The 21011-nt window shown below is 44.8% G+C and overlaps 1 protein-coding gene across 1 annotated transcript in view; it reads left to right on the top strand.

The window, feature by feature from the left end:
* PRODH2 (proline dehydrogenase 2) overlaps positions 1–21011 on the top strand; it is a 447859-nt gene that overhangs the window by 192573 nt on the left and 234275 nt on the right. The window lies entirely within an intron of this gene.

Here is a 21011-nt window from a genome sequence, read left to right as displayed (position 1 = left end):
AGGACAGGCAAGGAGGTGAAAACATCCAAGACCTAGACTCTGATGCTGACCAGGAGGATCAAGATGATTCTAACCAGGACAATACAAATCCTCCTGAAGGTGAGGGAGAAGACCCCAGGGTCCTCTCTTTACCCCACCTGGGAGGGTTCACAGTTTACCAAGTAGATTAGGATATCCTTCTCAGGAATCTAATCATTCTGGAACTGTTATAGGGAGCCCTGTTTCTCACAGGACTTCTTCTCATAACAGGGAGTCCTCATATAATACGTGCCAACTGCTTGACATTGAGAGAGCTAAACTCAGAATAAAGAGAGAGCAATTGGCCTTAGACAGGGAATCCCTGGAGCTCCAGAGAGCTTCACAAAAGTTTGGGATAGAGCCCCACGGTGACAGCAACAGTGCCCCGAGATGTGGAGAACATACTCATGACCATAGGAACCTGAACAAGATTGTCCCTCCCTACCAGAGTAGGGATGAAATCCACAAATGGATAACTGTACTGGAGAGGGCCTGTAAAGTACAGAGGGTCCCTCAGGAGCAATGGACAGCAATCTTGTGGCTCTCCTTTGCAGACAAAGGTAGAGACAAGCTCCTCACTGTAAGAGAAAAGGATGCTGATGATTACAAAGTCTTGAAGAGTGCTCTGATTGATGGGGGTGGCTTAACCACTGAGTAGTACATGATTAAGTTTAGAGATACCCAAAAAGGCTCAGACCCAAGACTGGGTTGACTTTGTAGATTGTGCTACTAAGGCTGTGGAAGGCTGATTGCTTGGCAGTAAAGAGTGTGATTTAAAAGGATTATACAATTTAATTATGAGGGAGCAGATCCTTAAAAATTGTCAAAATCAGTTGTTGCATCAGTACCTGGTAGACTCTGATCTGACCTCTCCCCAAGAATTAGGTCAGAAGGCAGACAAATGGGTCAGAACCAGAGTGAGGCAGAAGGTTCAGAACAAAGGTGGTGACTGTAAAAAGCAAGTTTTAAAAAACTCTGATATGGGTAGGGAGAAGGGTAAAGACCAGAAGTCTTCTCAAGGGCCCCAAAAATCTCCATGTGGTGGGGAGTCAAAATAAAACAAGGGAAACAGTTCCCCCTAGCTCAGCTCCAAGTGTTGGTACCTCTACATCGGCCTTCCAGAGAAGCTACTGGCTAGACTTCAAGTTACCATGAACAATGCGGCCATGCTGATTTTTAAACTGCCCAGAGAAGCCCATGCCACCCCTCTCCTCCAACACCTGCATTGGCTTCTGGTAAAGCAGAGAGCCAAGTTCATGGGCCTATGCATTGCGCATGAGGCCATCTATGGTCAAGCCCCCTGGTATGTTAAAGATCACCTAGTACTCTACACTCTGAGTCGGGCGCTCCAGTCCTCAGAGGCCTGTTTACTGAAGTGTCAGCGATTCAGGCTGGTCACAAAAGGGGGTAGAGCTTTTTCTATCATCATCCCCCCTTTGTGGAATAAACTACCAGAGACAGTGCGTAAAGAGCACGACCTTCTCCCTTTGAGGAAGAAGTTGAAAACGGTTCCTTGCCAAGAGGCCTGGGGGTAGGGTTAATCTCTGCCCCTTGTGCTTGTAGGCTAGTCCGTGTCTCTCTCCTCTTACAGCGCTTAGAGACCAGTTGGTGATAACTGCGCTTTACAAATGCAAATACAAATACAAATACTAAGAACAAGGGTGTAGTAGGGTTAACCCTGGGATCTGAGATGCACTCTGGCCTAGTCAGAGTTCCTACTCAGGCTGTACTGATATGTGATGAAGGCATGGACATTGTATCCTTATTTGTCAGTCCCAGTTATCTAGGCAATATAGACAGCAGCCTTCAATAAATGGAAAAAAAGCCTTGGCATTCAGGGACACAGAAGCAAGTGTCACAATGGTGACAAAAGATCTTGTGGCTCCTGAGCAAATCCTACTTAGTGAGATGTACCAAGTGACCAATGCTAGCAATGTCAGGACAGACCATTCCTTGGCAGTTGTTAATTTCAGCTGGGAAGGGGTAACTGGCCCTAAGAAGGTGGTGTGGTAAGTGCAGACCTCCCTGTTGAATGCTTGTTGGGTAATGATTTAGAAACTTCAGTTTGGGCTGAAGTGGAACTCAGGACTCATGCAGAAATGTTGGAAACCCCTACAGATGTGTTTGCGATGACTAGGTCACAGGCAAAAATGTCTAACACTGAACAGGCCCTGGATCCCGGAAGAATGGACCAGGCACCTTCCAAGAGGAGGAGTAGAGGTAAGGCAGTGTTTTTCCCCCTGACTCAGAGTACAGATCAGTCTCTTGAGGGAAATGATCTTAGCCCTGAAGACGAAACTGTCCCAGATGAGCTTGAATCTGATCAGGTTGAGTTCTTGAGGACAGGGGGCCCTTCCAGGGCAGATCTGAGCCAGGAGCAGCTGAGCTGCCCCTCTCTTGAACCCCTCAGACAACAAGCTGTTGCTGAGGCTGCTGGGAGTGCTAGTGGGTCCCATAGGATCTACTGGGATGATGGACTCCTTTACTCAGAGAGTAGAGACCCTGGTGCCACCAGGAGTTTGGTTATACCTCAGTTTAGGGGCTTCCTATTGACACTACGTATAGGCCAAAAATCCGTTCCGCTCGCAAAATTAGCGGATTTTCGGCAATTTCTCAATCCGCGAATCCTGCGAAATTGCCGCAATTTTTTTTTGATGGCCAGCTCACTCAAGGGACCAAAGTTACAGGCACACACGGTCACTGGAGGCAAATCTTCTTTTGTCCTTTACGCAGCTGCAGTGTAGGAAAAGCACTATACATTTACCCAACGAGGTAGCACTTACTGATTAGCCAGTAGAAAGTACTCCAGTTGAGTAGAGGTATTGTACAAAACGGTGGCATCATCGAGGATAACTATGCAGGGCAGGATTCATTCTGGCACGAGGCTCCTGTCACAACAATTAAACCTCAACAGGAATCACTTACAGATATAAGCAGGTTGCTGAGTTGAAGCTAAAATTCAGTAACGTTTTAATCAGCCCAAAACATTAGTGAGCACGGTCGAGGCTGGGCAAGTGTGCTTTCCTTTAACCCCATAACTGCAGTCGAAAATAAGCTGTAATACTCGAGGGAGGTCTTTGAATCCATGAGTTTCTCGAGCGCAATCCTGTGTAGTTCCTGTGACCAGGAGGCTGCTTTCTCCTCACCTGCTGCCCTGCTCACTCTCTGACCCTTTATACACAAGAGGCATGTACTTGACAGTCATAGAAGCCCCGCCTGTTTGGCTCCGCACCACACAGTAGCGGTATCAAACGTCTTCCCGCCCTTTCCCAACTATGATGGACAGCTCACTCAAGGGACCTTGGCACCTTTTGGCGCGGTGGCAAAGTTACAGGCGCACATGGTCAGTGGAGACAAATCATCTGGCCCTTTACGTAACTGCAGTGTAGGAAAAGCACTGTATATTTACCCAATTGGAGTTCTGGACTTTTTGGTTCCATCCAGAGGTGTCAGGGATAACACCCGAAGACCCCGGAGTTCCACCTGTCTCGGTGCACAAACAAACAGAAACACGGGCTTCTCGATGGTGGCGTCAAAGACCAAAGGTTTATTACTGCAGGGACACAGAAGTCACAGAAACTACACATGGGCAGTATCTAGGAGCCTGTTCAATTTGTACAAAGAGGGTTGCTCCTTATATACTAAATATTGGGCTTCAGGCAAATTCTTTACATGTTACCACAGTTCTAAACATTCGTGTCTTAAACAATAAATATTTGGCGTTTGCACAGGAATCGTCAACAGTATCTGATGTCAAAACATTACGAATGAGGGGTTCCCACTAGTCCATCATAATCCCATGTCAATTCTTCATTCAAGACCCGGACCGCCTCATCGTAAATTTCGTTACCTCCCCCTAATAAAGGCCCAGAAGGAAAGGAGCAGAGCCAGGTGCAGAAGATAGAAAGACAGGATAAGAAATGTTTGTGGGTCGTAAATGGGCACGGTTACCAGCTTCGGCCGCCTAATCATGATCAGGCCAACGAACACAAGAACCAGTATAGCAGGACTGGCCTCAGGCTGGGGAGGCAGTTCTTGCCGAGTCATGCTGCTACAGCGTTGCTGGCCTAAGGTGCACGTGTCACTCGCAAGGTGAATCGCCGGTTAAGGCCTACGTGTCCTTAAATAAAAAGAGGTCATTGCGTGTCCATTGACTATGTGAGGGCAAGGAATACAAAATGGCTTCCGTGTTCTAAGATGGATGTCATGGGTAAATCACAAATGTGTTGGTAACAGGAGTGCTCTTGCTCGTAGCATAGCGAAAACACCAGGATATACTAAATGGATCATTTGCGGTTCACTGATACCGAAATTATGTATTTACGACAATGTTTACAAACACGAGTAAAATCGTCACGGAACCTCAGACCCTCCTTTTGCCCTTACATAGGCAATTACTCAGTCTATATCAGAGTCAGAGTCTAATTCTATGCTCATTAGGTCAGTGACATGTTGTTGTATCATCATCCTGTCTCGTGCCTTTTCTCCTAATGCAGGTGGTTTTCTGAAACAGGTTGCGGCACAGAGACTACACAGAGCGGGACCACATTGGATAATAAGACAGCACGAGAACAGAAATACTAGGATGACACCAATGACCATCAGAACCTTCCATCCCCACGCTGATACCAGAGTCCAAAACCACTCCATGAAGGACCAGTTTCCCTTATCTACGTGTATAGAGTCGGAAATCTTGTGTAGCTTAGAGATTGCTTCATAGACTGTTGGAGCATTATTTGGAATAAAGACACAGCAGCTCGATTGGATCATTCTGCATACCCCACCTCGATCTGCAAGTATTACGTCTAGAACCATACGGTTCTGCAACGTCATGAGACGATCCGCCTGAAGCTCAGCTGTTAAGTTACTAAGGGCACCAGCAGTTTCTGTAATAGTAGATTCAACTACCCGTGTTAGTTGACGTAGATTTCTACTATTGGCCATAGGCCCCCAAAACGGAAGGAAACCTTTGAAAAAGTCTCCAGCTTCTTGACCAGCGGTATCTTCCTTGCTGAAGACACCTCTTGCTACTCTGGTCTTGTGATAATCTGAAGAAGCAGTGTATGTCGGGGGTAACAATCGAGCAATATAACATGAACCTGAAAAGTCAGCAGGCAGCCATGTATATGCTCTGTCCTGACAGATGAAGTAGGTACCCCTAGCAGTCAGAAAGGCAGGGGAGGAGTTAGACGGAAATACGTAAGTCTCAACGCACTCACTCCTCCCTAGCTGAGCTCTCAGATTTCTCCCATTTCCTTGCAAACAGACCTGACCTCGGTGAGGCACGACCCAAACTGAAGTGGAGCTTTTACGCTTGCTTTCTCCCAAACTAAGGCGATACTCTGTAGAGTTCCAACTCAAATACACCCGTAATTCATCTCTAGGGTAAGATGGAGTATTATTGACGTCTTTAATCATGTCAATAATTCCCTGGACTAAAGCTTTGTTGGCTGAGTTGTATTTAGTGGACCGTGGTGGACGCGGAGGATAGGTCTCAAGGGCATATGAAAAAATGGTCTGAAAGGCCTGAAATGATCCATTGTAGCTAAAAGGCAAGACTAGATAGGGAATGCCTTTATCCATAGTGTGAGGTATCAAGCCACACACCCAGCAGTCTGTAGTATTAACTACCAGTTGGTGTTGATGCAAGAGCTGTACAAATGTATTGTTAATAAATTCTGAGCGTCGAGCTTGTTCGTGTTCAGGAAATGAGTGAAAAGAATGCATAGAAGAAACCGTAGAAGTAGTAGGATCAAGGGAAGGTACTGTAGTTACTGGCATAAAAATCAAATGTACACCAAAGACGATTCCACCCACCAACGTTATCAAAACAATTAAAAATGTAACTGCACATTGCATTAGAAAGCATTTGCTGTGAAGTATTCTGTACAGTCTATTTCTACGAACATAAATTACATTTTCTCGTAGCAGCTCAGGAAGCTCCATCTTCTACGACCGTTCGCGACCACTGATGATGTGTACGTAGATGAAAATGCCTCTATCAGCCCTGGGAGTTCCCAGAACTAACAGAAAGATCAACCTTGTGTCTGACCCCCGCAGATTCAACTAGGCACACAGCCACGACCCTACGGCTACCCAGACGGCAAGGCAATTTTAAAACAAAAAGAAACAATACAAAGTATTTAGCAAACTTCCTGGCTGGAGGCAATGTATAGACAATTCAAATCTGAAAATAGGCAGTTTCCTGCTTTATTTGTCCATATTGCGAGGTCGCAAGTTGTATCTCAGTTTTGCAGGAGCTGTCTGATCTGGAAACAATGTATTTTCAACTGACGTTGCAATGTTCACGTTCGCAGATGGCAAATGTTCTTTTGGTGCAGATGGCAAATGTTCAGGGTTCAAAAGAGCAGTTTCAGGAGGAGAGTCAGAATTTGGTGAATCAGTGATTAGTTTTGCGTCGCTGAAAGGTATGAACCTGGGGACTTGTTCCGTTTCAGAGGTACCGATTCCTTTCTTTACCCAGTTATCGTAAGGAAGTGGCAGAGGCACACGTTTGACATGTGTCGTATGGATCCAGTTTTTCCTTCCGGCCACACGAATAGCAGTTCTCATTGCTAGCAGGACTTGGAAAGGGCCAATGAATCTGGGCTGAAGATTTTTTGTTCTTGCAAAATTTTTGATGACCACCTGATCACCCGGTTTCAGCTGATGGCCTGGACTCTCCGGTGGCTTTGGCAATGCATCGAAAACCTGTTGGTGAATAAGACTCAATTTAGCAGTCAAGTCGAAAAGGTAATCAATTAACATTGGGTATTCCAGCTGCTTAAATTCTTTCGGTCTAGGTACCCCCCAAACATTTGCAGGACGGCCAAAAACTATTTCATAAGGACTAAGCCCTACTCTAGAATGTACAGTTGCTCTTGTTGATAGCAAAGCCAAAGGCAATGCGTCTGGCCAGGACAAACCCGTGGACGCTTGTATCTTAGCAAGTTTCAGCTTAAGGGTGCCATTGTAACCCTCGACTAAACCCGCGGACTGGGGATGATTCGCACTATGAAACTTCTGTCTAATCCCTAGGCCGGCACACACACTCTGCATAACTTTCCCTACGAACTCACTTCCGTTGTCTGACCATACAATCCGTGGCATTCCGTATCTGGGGAAGTATTCTTTAAGAAGAATTTTGGCAGTGGATAAGGCAGTATTGTCCTTCAGTGGGTATGCTTCGATCCATCTGGAGAAAGCACAAACTACCACTAGGACGTATTTCAGATTATTGCAACGATCCATGTGAATGAAGTCTAGCTGGATCACTTCAAAGGGGCAGGAAGGAGGAGCGAAGTGACCTGCAGGTGTGGGGATTCCCTTGCCAGGATTATGCATCAAGCATACCATACAATTTCTCACCACTCTCTCTGCACACTTACTAATCCCATCATTCTTCCAGACTGGAGCCAACATCTTACAAATCCCTTTTGAACTGATGTGCGCTGTTCCATGTGCCATCGTTACTACTGCAAGCACATACGCATCAGGCAACATCCAACGCTGTTGTTCCGACAAATCAATCCAACACCCACTCGAGTCCAATTTACCCGTGCTCTCTTTCCATGCAAGCTTTTCCTCCTCAGTCGCCTCTTTCTGAATTTCTTTCACGCTTTCCACTGTGTCTTCACACATTCCAGACTCAGAAATCCATCTTGCAGACGTTGCAACATACATTCTACTCATCATATTTCTAGCTGTCTGTTTTGCAGTCTCATCAGCAAAAGCATTCCCACGACCAACATCATCCGTGATTGCTTTATGAGCACTGCATTTCACAATCGCAACTTCAGTCGGTAAGGTTAGAGATTCCAACAAGTCATTAACTAGCTGACCATGTTGAATCTTAGTCCCATGGGACGTAATGAAACCTCTCTCTTTCCACAAGCGGCCAAAACTATGGGCCACGCCGAACGGGTACTGACTATCTGTGAACACATTCACTCTCTTTCCCTTAGCTAAAACGCACGCTCTTGTTAGCGCGATCAATTCTGCAGCCTGGGCAGAATTCTGACTCACTCTTGCAGTTTCCACAATCGTACTCAAAGTCGTTACTGCATAAGCAGCAGTCACATCACCATTCTCCAATTTGAAGCAAGACCCGTCAACATACAACGTGCCATCTGGATCTGATAACGGAGTGTCTTTTAGATCGATTCGTCCTTTTGTTTCTTCCTCAGTTTTGAAATAACAGTCGTGTGGTTCGGAATCACTCGACTCTTGGCTAGTCGGCAACAATGTTGCTGGATTCAATACATTGCATCTCTTGATCTGAATATGACTAGCTAATAGTGTCAGTTCATAACCTGATAATCTAGCACTGGTAAGGTGCTGCGTCTTGGTTCGGTTCATGAGTGTATCCACAGCATGAGGAACCATAACCACTAGCATGTTGTTCATTACTAAACCAGCAGATTGTCGAATGGAAGCTGCAGCTGCGGCTGTAGCTCTCAAGCAACTAGGCAACGCTCTGGCTACCGGATCTAACGTTGATGAGAAATACGCACAAGGGCGTTGTTTATCACCAAATTTCTGCGTCAAAACACTCAATGCACAACCTTCTCTCTCGTGGACATAGAGCGTGAATGGCTTACTGTAGTCGGGTGTACCCAATACAGGTGCTGAACATAGTGCATTTCGCAATTCAGAAAAACTCTGCTGACATTCAGCAGACCATGGCACCGGACTCGGAACACCTTTCCCAGTCAAGGCTACCAATGGTTTTGCTAGAAGAGAAAAATTCGGGATCCATTGCCTACAATATGAGGTAATACCTAAAAAGGCACGTACTTCTCTCTGCGTGCTAGGAACATTCATCTGTGTAATTGCTTTTATTCTCTCTGGGGTCAACTTCCTTCCCTCCTTTGACAAGAGATGACCTAGGTAGGTCACTTCTTGGCAGCAGTATTGCATTTTTGAAGGTGACACCTTGTGATTCAAATCTGACAAGTGATGCAATAAAGAAATCGTAGCTGTTTTGCAAGTTTCCTTGTCATCGGCAGCCACTAGAAGATCATCGACATACTGTACTAAAGCAGAACCACGAGGAAGTACGAAGGAATCTAACTGGCTTTTTAATGCTTGACTGTAAATGGATGGGCTTTCACAATAGCCTTGTGGAGCGCGTTTAAACCTAAAGCTTCGTCCTCCTAGAGAGAAACCGAAGATATCTCTGCTTTCCTCGGCTATCGGAATGCTGAAAAAGGCATTTTTCAAGTCGACAACTGAAAACCATGCTGCTGTAGCAGGAATCAACGTTAACAATGCAGTAATGTCTGGAACCACAGGAAACTGTCGGATCACAATTTTATTAACCTCTCTAAGATCAATTACGAACCTATATACTGGAGGCTTTGTTGGGTCAGTTCGTTTCAAAATAGGCAGTACAGGACTATTACAGACATTTCCTCTAGTCTCTTCTACAACATCTTTCTTGATCAGGTCTTGTACTATCAGTAGGAGCGCACGCTCACCTTCACTAGAGATTCTATATTGTGGAATTCGTGGAAGTTTGACATTTGCTTTCAAAGTTACTACATAGGGTGGAATTTCCAAGAGACCTACATCATTAGGACCAGTCGCCCAAAGAGTATCAGGGAGTGAACGCAGCTCTGGTGGGAGCGCATCCATCGACAAGTACATCGGGGAGGTTATTCTTTTACCCAACGTAAGCTGTACTCCTGCTGGAGAACAGTACAATGTCGCGTACAGGCGTTTTAACAAGTCTAAACCAAGCAGATTCTCGTTACAACCTGTCGTCAAAATCAAGGGTGCTTTCAATTGACGGGGTCCAACTGAAATAGACAAAGGACCAGAAACAGGGTTATGAACAGGGGCGCCCGAAAAACCTACTGAAACGTTTGTTGAGCCAGACAAAGGTGCGCCAGGGAGTTTCGCATGTATGATAGAACTTTTTGCTGCACCAGTATCCAACAGAAACGGTTCGACTATACCTGATGTTGCTACTGCGACATAAGGCCCACTCTGATCTACTGGTACTGATACTACTCCCTCTCTTTGTCCATGGCTGTCCTAGTACTCGCTTTGCTGACCTTCCTCACTAGCTTCATAATAGTCTTCAACATGATATTGTGGAGACCTATTCTGTTGGGCAGATTGTCCATTTCGCTGGTCGAAATAATTAGAGGGGCGATCACTTGTCTGTGGAGGCATAGCACCTCGTCCTCGACCTCTAGAGTTTTGCATAGAACTACCACGACCTCTCTGAGCTGCCGCAGCATTATTTTGTGCCCGAACTGGACACTCATTTTTGTAATGACCTTCCACTTTGCAATAAGCACATTGATTCCATTGGTATTGTGGTCTTTGAAAATTATATTCCGTTCTTTGATATGACCCTTGCTGCATATTAGTCTGATTCGTGCGAGGCGGATAAGCTTGCTGTAAAAGTACTTTAGTTTTTAAATCTTTCGTCTTTTTATCTGATTTTTCCTTCTCTTCTTTATCCCTATTTTCATAGTACTGGGCAGTCGCAAGTATTTGCGCAGACGTAGAGACAGCCCACGCACTTTCAGAATTCTTTAATTTACTACTAAGTTCTGGCAACAGATTGTGCACGAATTTATCAACAAATAATCTCTGGCCTCCTTCTGTGCTCATATCCTGACCACTATGATCCACAAAAGTCTCTTCGAATCTTGTGAAAAAGTCGGAGACGCTTTCGTCTTTCTTTTGTTTGCACGCGGACAATTTGTCCCAGTTAACGCGCAATGCTGGCATCAAGGTTTTCATTAAATCGATTATTCTACCAGGCAAATTAGCAATTAAAGGTTCAGGTTTGGAACCACCTATTTGTTGACCATCCGCTGCAATTATAGCTGCCCAGTCACCACCTAGGGCAACTGGATGATTCTCTTTACGAATTTTAGCCCAAATTGGTTGCGGTACTACATTACCAAATAGCAGATCTATGTCAGCAAGATTCAATACACAAGCGTCAACCGTTTGAGCCAACTCTTTGTAGTACCCTGCAGGATTTTTACGCGGATCTGGCAAGGCCTGTTTTACTGCTAATACTTCAGCTCGCTTCCATGGAATATGTATCCATACTCTCTGGAATTGGGCCGGAGCGGCTGCAATACCAAGGTTTACATTAGCTTGCACAGCTTCACGCCAAATTGGTGGAACCTCTCTCATTGGATATTGACGATTTTGTTTCGTACTACGTTTCCCTAACTCTCTTGGTGAACGAAGGGATGGGTCATTCCTATAACTTAAAATCAGTTCCATCGTTTCTTTTATATTTTGACCAACTATCATACCTGTAGCAAACTCTTTCTGAACATTAATTAATTCTCCTAGATTTGATTCAGGGTCATCCTCTTCCAATTCCTCACGTAGAAGGAAACACATTTCATCGAACACATATCGTTGTGTCGGTTCGTTCCATTGCATAAATGTATCTAATACATCTTGTACATTATATCTTCCAACTTTCGAAACCCATCTAAGAGCAGTGGAATCTAGTATTCCTCTTTCTTCAGTACTGGGAAGCTGACTACGCCTCTGCACAGAGTCAGAGGTAGGAGTCTTAATCAGAGTTTTATAGAAGGGAGATAGAATATTAGAGACAGAATCAGTGATTCTTCGACGAACAGAAAGCGGAGTCATAATATTAGCAGAGGCAGTAAATAGAGTAGCAGTTGGAACAGATAGATTAGGAACAGTAGGAGTAGCAGGCAAAATAGCTTGTGAATTAGCAGGTGTGAGCGACACAGGCATAGGTAAAGAAGCCGGCAACCCTGGAAGAGGGGTTGTCGAAGGAACATTAATATTGACCACAGGAGGTACAGGAACTGGATTCGGGGGAGCGGGAACAGGGATACCAGGTTGTCCAGCATCCGGTAATTGAACATTCGGTATAGGTGGAGCCGTAGCACCCTGTGCATACGGTGGGGGTGATCGTAACAAGTAAGACAACAGGGGATCCTTTTCAGGGTCCTCTACTATCTTAGCCGTACTCGATGGCAAAGCAGGATAGCACTTGTCTATCGCTAAATTACGCTCTCTATCGGCCACCTCCATCGCTTTCTCAGACTCGTTGAGTTGCAGCTGCCTAGCAGACTGTTCTAAAGTCAACTCTTGCTCTTTCTGTTCTTTCTTCAACTTTTTAATTTCTCTCTGTTTAGATTCTTTTCGCCAATAACGAAAAGAATCAAACATTGCCGGCCGGGCTTTCTTCTTAAACAACCTTCTTTCTAGATTATCGAGAACTTCAGGTTCAAAACTACCATGTAGTGGCCAACTAAGGACACCATCTTTCTCTGTGTAGTGGATCCATACCTCGTTATAAGAGATAGGGCCCACACCAAATTTGCAATATAGATCATAAAGGGGAGTTCCAATCGGAGGAACCAAACACGAGTCCTCCAACTGGGAATCACTGTTGCAACTGAAACAAGACAACATACAATTTTTCCGACTTACCATTTTATAATCCGGAACAAAACACAAACAAGACAAAAACAGAAAAGATGCGCACTCGAACCAAGAACTTAGGCCTACCAGAACTGACAAATGTATCGATACCTGAACTGAACAGAATGATTATCGTAACCAGAATAACCAGTGATAATCTTACAGAACTGAACTGAACTGAGAACTAAAAAAGGATTATCCAAACAGGAGCAACCCTTACAAAATAACCAACTAGCAACCACTGAATACTTAACTGAGACACTGAAGACGTCACCAAGGAGAAACCCGTCACGTTTCGCCGTACTGAGGACTGCACCTCGGGTCCAAGACAGGGCGACGGTAAAGGCAATGGACCACTGCAGCCGTCTGAACGGGAACCCTCGTGGAAGAGGACGTCGGGGCCACTTTTGCGATATGCCGGGATCGATGAAGTGGGGCGCCTCCCTCTGAAATCTTCACACGAAGCTCCTCGAACTCTTCAGGCTTTTGGACCGGTACCGAATGACGTCGCCCTACGTTGGGCGCCAATTGGAGTTCTGGACTTTTTGGTTCCGTCCAGAGGTGTCAGGGATAACACCCGAAGACCCCGGAGTTCCACCTGTCTCGGTGCACAAACAAACAGAAACACGGGCTTCTCGATGGTGGCGTCAAAGACCAAAGGTTTATTACTGCAGGGACACAGAAGTCACAGAAACTACACATGGGCAGTATCTAGGAGCCTGTTCAATTTGTACAAAGAGGGTTGCTCCTTATATACTAAATATTGGGCTTCAGGCAAATTCTTTACATGTTACCACAGTTCTAAACATTCGTGTCTTAAACAATAAATATTTGGCGTTTGCACAGGAATCGTCAACAGTATCTGATGTCAAAACATTACGAATGAGGGGTTCCCACTAGTCCATCATAATCCCATGTCAATTCTTCATTCAAGACCCGGACCGCCTCATCGTAAATTTCGTTACCTCCCCCTAATAAAGGCCCAGAAGGAAAGGAGCAGAGCCAGGTGCAGAAGATAGAAAGACAGGATAAGAAATGTTTGTGGGTCGTAAATGGGCACGGTTACCAGCTTCGGCCGCCTAATCATGATCAGGCCAACGAACACAAGAACCAGTATAGCAGGACTGGCCTCAGGCTGGGGAGGCAGTTCTTGCCGAGTCATGCTGCTACAGCGTTGCTGGCCTAAGGTGCACGTGTCACTCGCAAGGTGAATCGCCGGTTAAGGCCTACGTGTCCTTAAATAAAAAGAGGTAATTGCGTGTCCATTGACTATGTGAGGGCAAGGAATACAAAATGGCTTCCGTGTTCTAAGATGGATGTCATGGGTAAATCACAAATGTGTTGGTAACAGGAGTGCTCTTGCTCGTAGCATAGCGAAAACACCAGGATATACTAAATGGATCATTTGCGGTTCACTGATACCGAAATTATGTATTTACGACAATGTTTACAAACACGAGTAAAATCGTCACGGAACCTCACAATGAGGTAGCACTTACTGGATTAGCCAGTAGAAAGTACTCCAGTTGAGTAGAGGTATTGCACAAAACGGTGGCATCTTCGTGGATAACTATGCAGGGCAGGATTCATTCTGGCATGAGGCTCCTGTCACAAAAATTAAACCTCAACAGGAAGCACTTACAGTATAAATAAAGCAGGTTCCCGAGTCGAAGCTCAAATTCAGTAACCTTTTAATCAGCCCAAAACATTAGTGAGCACGGTGGAGGCTGGGCAAGTGTGCTTTAACCCCACATCTGCCGTCGAAAATTAGCTGTAATACTCGAGGGAGGTCTTTGAAACCATGAGTTTCTCGAGCGCAATCCCCGTGTAGTTCCTGTGACCAGGAGGCTGCTTTCTCCTCACCTGCTGCCCTGCTTGCTCTCTGACCCTTTATACACAAGAGGCATGTACTTGACACGCATAGAAGCCCCACTCGTTTGGCCCTGCACCACACACTAGAGGTATCAAACATCTTCCCGCCCTTTCCCAACTATGATGGACAGCTCATTCAAGGGACCTCGGCGCGTTTTGGCTCGGTGGCAAAGTAACAGGCCCACATGGTCAGTGGAGACAAATCATCTGGCCCTTTACGCAGCTGCAGTGTAGGAAAAGCACTATACATTTACCCAACGAGGTAGCACTTACTGGATTAGCCAGTAGAAAGTACTCCAGTGAAAATCGCAAAACAAATCCGCGAGTTTGCTGGAAAATCCGCAAATTCGCAGATTTTTTTGAGATTTTGCGCGAATTCGCGGACCACAGATCCGCAAAATTCACCCATACGACAAGGCAGTCACACGACAAAAAAGACCTGTGCTAACAAAGGGTGGGGAAAGTGCTAAATCCAGCAAAAAAAGAAAAGCGTGTGCTCTGCCACAAACCACCCAACAGGCAAATAAGGTGGCCAAGACTAGAGGCTCTACTCGGGGTAAGAAGGGAAGTTCTAGCTTGTCTATGGTTCAAAGCACCCCTTGTTCTCCAGAAGGTGATGTCCCGTTTAGTACTAGATTGGTGCCTAGTGGTTTGGATGACTCTATTATAGTAAAGCTGGAAGAGAGACTCACAGCTTTGCTTAATCCCTTAATTTTGCAATTGGCAGGTATTGATTCAAGATTGACTAAGATAGAGCAACACCTCACTACTCTGGCAATTCCCCGGCCCAGCAGAAATAGTGTTAGTATACTAGAACCTGCACTTGTCCAAAAGCCACCAGCACCTCACTCCATCATTGATTCGGGTTGTAGTACAAGCATAGCGGTGCCAGTGCCTTCTTCAAACGTATACAAAACATCGACTGCATTATCTAAGCCTGCTCAGAGGAGGGAACATGTAGGGCTACAGATTCAGGGGCGATCACAGGGTGGGCAGGAGAGTACTAGTGCCCCCCTTAATCTACCACCAGATGCTACACCTTACACAATTATACTCTCTAACATGCCTGTACTCTTTTCAGGGGGGGGGGGGAGCATTGGATTTCCCTTTGGAACAAGGCGCTACACTTACTGAATTCCAGAACTGGGCTGAGTAACCATCTATTTCGGGAGTTGAAAATGATACGTAGAATCCCATAGGTAGGGTTTTCGCAGAAATCCTGTAGATGTGATTGTGTTGTACTGAATTTTGGGTCACCGCAGATAGTTAAAGCGATCCTGGACAGGGCAGGGGGTCGACACTATAGTAGGGATGCCATCAGTATCCTGCCATTAGGTTACTTTTATCGCCATAATGTCATGCAGCCAGCACATAGGTTGGGGTGTAGGGATACTGTTTGGCGCAAGGCACTTATGAATATACGGTGCCAACACAAAACAGATTTGAATATCTCTCTAATCTGGAAGATAGAGATTGACTCCCCACATCCCCTGTGCTTGCTCCAAACTTGCCTTCAATAGTTGGAACGGATGCTGTAAGAGCCCCTAGCGGCGCTAATAATAATACTGTAGATAATTTTCAATTATCACTAGTGAGCGACAGGGGCATGGACTGCTACTTGGAATCAGTAATGAACTATCCAAAAGCATTGTCTGCCCAGCTCCCAGAGCAATGTGGGCTAAGACAGCATCTAGGCCCAGGCTCTACGGGAGGTGAAACGAAAGCCACCAAACTATTGTCATGGAACATCACAGGGCTACCCCAGAAAATAGCCTCTTTAGATTGGTACAAGCTTGTTGAGGAACAAGATATATTGTTCTTCCAAGAGACGTGGGCTGTGGACCGAGTTTTCCGCCCTGGCTACCTAAATTTTTCAAAATTTGTGAATCAGGGGCAGCGCAGTAGACCGAAAGGGGGCTTGACAACTTGGATAAGACAATGTGAAATGTTTACGCTTGAAGAAATTCCAATTGACTCAGAAAACATCCTTATAATTAGGTTACAGCGGGCTCACACTACAGACCTGCTGTTAATCAACGTTTATTCCAGGGGCATGCAAGGCGTTAAAGCCTCCCCTACAGTGGCACTTTTAGACTCTTTTTTAACACATTACGGAGGTGATAAGCATGTAATAATAGCGGGGGGACTTTAATTGCACTTTCGAACCCATTTATTTCCATGATATTAATTTTAACGAGGAAGAGGACGTGGAGTGGTCGATTCCACCACTGGACCTTCCTGTAATCAAAAGATGGACGAGAGCAGCTCTCCAGATGAAAGTTTTCTGCCTGGAACAAAGGGTTAGGGCAGCCAATGGGAGAACTGCCTCTGATAAACAAGGCATGCCTACCTTTATCTTTGGGCAGCATGTTAGTAGAATTGATTTTTTTAAATTAATGCGGAGTTCTGGTCTAATATAATCGACATGGTGGTCCGTGATCGACCAGAAAGCGACCATAACCCACTTTTGCTGACTATTTGCACAGTGTTCTCTGTCAGCGTGTTCCCCCCACAGATTTCGTTCAGGTGGAATTGTCCAATGATTCTAGGCGGGTAAAATGGGCAAATGTCAGGATTAAGATAGATAACATGGAACAAATATAAAATTGGTTGACAAAGCTTTGGGTAAGTTAGAGAGCTGCGAAATTCAGGAAGAGTTCAAATCTACCGTGGTGCAGGTCCATGGCGACCTTTTCACAAAGGTCAAAGCTTATTTTACTACTAAAAGCAAGAAACCCATTACTAATTCTAGCTTTAAAGCTGCTCCATGATACAACCACCTTTGCCGTACTGCCTACAGGGAACTAGTAGTGGCAGTCAGGTTAAAGGAAAGGGAGGGAGGAAAGCCAGGGAAAAATACAAGGCCATTCAATATTCCTCCAAAAAGGTCTGGAATGAATATCACTGGGCAGAATTGCTCAGTGCTTGCTCAGAAAGAAATATGACGGCTTTTTGGCACTTGGTAAAGTGGGGTAGTGGGTCATCTAGCAAGGTGCCCACGAACCATGTGGAGCCAGATAAGTGGGTTCCCTATTTTAAAGCACAGTTCGCGAGTGCTGGTGAAACACAAGTCCAGTTCGAATTGACTCCTCCTACTACCACCCTCCACTTCAGTAAGAAAGAAGTGGAAGATGCTTTATTGTCAGTGCCAAGAGGGGGGGAGCCGGGGCTCGACTGCATCCCTGCCGATTTGTTCCTCCATGACAGAGACCGGTGGGCGTTTTATATCCAACTATTAGCAAATGTCATTGCTGATGGAGCAGCTATACGGATACTTGGGCAGGTGCAATTATCCTACCCATTTATAAAAAGGGCGATCAATCCCGACCTGGGAATTATAGACCAATAAGCCTCATAGACTGTATCCAAAAGGTGACAGCAAGGCTGCTTTAGGGTAGAATCAAGGCATGGCTGGAAGAACGTAAAATGTTATCCCCTTCAGGCGGGTTCTGTTCGTGTATGAACACAATAGATCAGGTGCTAAGGCTCATCTTAATATACTGGCGCACCGTAGTGCTAAGGAGAGGTGTCATTTATGCAGCATCCGTCGATTTAAAGTCGCCGTTTGACCTCGTCCCTCGTGATAAAATGTGGTGTTGCTTTTTGAAGATCGGCATGCCTTTGGTTATTCTGGCACTACTGATTAAGCTACATACTGAAAATTTTGCACAAGTCAGATGGAATGCCGGGGGTAATACTACGGACAAGTTTTCAGTTGAGAGGGGTGTGAGACAAGGGTATGTGTTGGCTCCAACTCTCTTTTCAATTTATATCAATGGGGTGGTGAAGTATTTTGAGAATTTCCCCACAGATGCACCAACCCTAGCCGGCTCCAAGATGCCCCTTTTAATGTTTGCTGACGATACCCTCATCCTTTCAAAGACTAGACAGGGACTCCAAAGAGCCCTCACGAGGAGTTTTGCGAGGATCATGATTTCACTGTAAATGTGGACAAAATTAAATATATGGTCCTACAAAACAAAAAGAATTATATGGGTACAGTCAAAATGAACGGGGGAATATTGGAGCAAACTGAGACATTTTCATATCTAGGAGTCACCATTGATAAAAGTATCACTTGGAAGCACCAAATGGATTTGCTCACGGTCAAGCATGCGCAATTGTCCGGGGCACTCCTGAAGGAGCATAGGTTATCTTACACCAAACCAATTGCTCCCCTGTTGCAAATCTATAACACTAAAACTATTGCTGCAATCCTTTATTGGGCTGAGTTGTGGGGTTATGCGAATCTGGATAACTTGGTGTTGGCCCAAAACAAGTTTCTCAGGTCTATAATTGGCCTTCCGCAGTCTACCCCGTTATTACCCTTGTATTTCGATCTTGGTTGCCAGGTGATCAGTGATGTGGCTCATTACAGGCCGATAGCCTATTGGAGAAGGCTTTGGGTCACTCCTGAACTATTATGCTATGCATTGGCCCTACTTGAAGTTAGAGATCTAGATGTCTCCAGGAAAATCCCTTGGCTAAGGATTGTTAAAATATATATTTAGTGAGATGGGTATGAGTCGCCTTTGGACAGCACCTGCCGAAAGCACCTTTCCATCTAAAACTGAGCTCAAGGCAGTGTACTGGGACATGTTAGTCTTGAAGCGTTTCTCATCCAATATTAAACCCTCACTAACCAACACATTCCTTGATGCCAAGTATGAGGCCTCCTATGAGAGTTACTGGGATTTAATTACTTCCACAAGGGATAGGAAACTGAAACATCAGTTCAGGGTGGGATCGCTACCAACAAATGCTTTTATGAACAAATGGTGTACCACTAATCACAGTAACTGTCCCTTTTTTGAGGACATGAAGGAATCCGAGCTACATATCTTTTTTGTATGTCCTTTGTATCATAAACCAAGGTCTAGATGGGTGAAACCTATCGCTCTAAATATAGGGACCAGGTCTAGCAACGAGGCTTTTAGGATCCTAAAATCATCCTTGGAGGGTCCTATTGTCATCGCTGTTATGGGTGATATGCTGGAAAAACAAAACGACTGGTTAATAGTTACTTATCTAAGTGTTGCAGTCTCCTTTTATAATCTAACACTTTGCACTTGCACTTTTCTGTATAACTACCAATTGTGGATATGAAATTTTAAAATGTACTGTTAAAATGGTACTACTTATGATTTTAAATAATTATTCTTATATCATGAAGTTACATGTTGTCATTTTAGAAAACCGGCACGTGGAGACCCTCCGATTTTTTTATTGTTCTGTGTTTTATATAACTTTTATCATTTTCGCTAAAATCGAAATAAAGTTTTTGACTGACTGACTGATAGCCGGTATAGTGGCTAAACTGAATATTGCAAGGGGGTGGCGGCGCATCCTACAAAGGTCACAAATTGGAAGGCAAACCTCAATGGGTGCTGCGCAGCTGAAAAAGTGGATTACCAAAGCCAGCGGGGCCCGTGGAAATGGGTCAAAGTGTGGGGTAAGTGTGCACAATTCAGAGGATTGAAGAATTATACGAATGTGTGGAGACACGGGAAGAGGAGTCTGAAACACTCTCCCTAACTGTAATAATATGTTTTTGGGCACGGAATCCTTGAAACTCAGTTGCATTGAGAGGACTGACTCAACCTGCAATGATAAACATACCAGCCTTGATGACCATAACCTAATGTTTCTGTGTACCTATGATGTGAAGCTAAGCATCTGTTTACTACAATAATTATTTTTTTTAAATGTGTATAATAATATGTTAGTGACTCTAATTGAGTCTATGGATCGGAGTTGTAAGCTTAAGATTTAGGATTTTATTCAAGAAATGGATTTCTAAAAACAATAGTATGTTTTTTTTTCGGTCGAAAAACATTGGTTATACTCTGTGTGTGGAGTGATTGAGACCTTGAAAGTGTCAGACGCTGATAAATGGGGAACAGTCTGGGTGCTCAGAGAGCAGAAAGAGAAAGGCTGAACATGGCATGAGACAGAGGCTCCCCCTCAAGGCACCTTAAGTTTGGAAACCAGAGTAAAGGTTCTTTGGGACAGGACTTTCGACAAAAGGAGGATGGGTGCAAGGTAATTGTGTTGTGCTTGGCTGTGCTTGAGTGGGAGGGCTAAGGCCTTCTTATAACAAACGGATCCCTACAGATAGACATAGGCTGTCATTAGAGGTTATCTGGTGTCTTTTTCCTGTTTTTGAGATGAACTTTGTTCTCCATCTAAGTGTGTTTGGGGCATTGAAGGTCACATGGAAAGTAATGAGATCGTGGATAGACTGAGTGTGGGAGGTGACTGAAGAAAGTTGATTATGTATAGACTCCTCTGGATTAGAGATGGTTACATGACGAGTTTGAAAGCTGTCATTGTAGTCGAGTTTCATGGGAAGTTAGATGCCCCTCAGAACCTTTCAAAGTAAGAAATCATAATTCTGAAATATACAATCTGTTATTCCCTGAATACAAGAGGTTGGCAGAAAGTTGCTGACTTAATGGGGCAAGGGACAGGCATGGAAAAACAGAGCCTCTGACCTTTACAGATGAATGTCTCAGAGACTGATGCTTGGGTATTATGGAACTGTTTTCTCTAGGTCTGAATGAGCTAGAAGTGCTGGTTATAGGCATATGCATAAATAGTTTGGCCTCTCCTGGGCTGGAAGGATCTGCAGATATTAATGAACACATGGTCTCTCAGATCTGGATTGGTTACTGGGT

Source organism: Lissotriton helveticus, chromosome 5_1 (assembly GCF_964261635.1).
Source record: "Lissotriton helveticus chromosome 5_1, aLisHel1.1, whole genome shotgun sequence".
NCBI lineage: Eukaryota > Metazoa > Chordata > Amphibia > Caudata > Salamandridae > Lissotriton > Lissotriton helveticus.
Note: the sequence above shows the minus strand (reverse complement) of the source record. Positions and strands in the feature narration are given on the sequence as shown.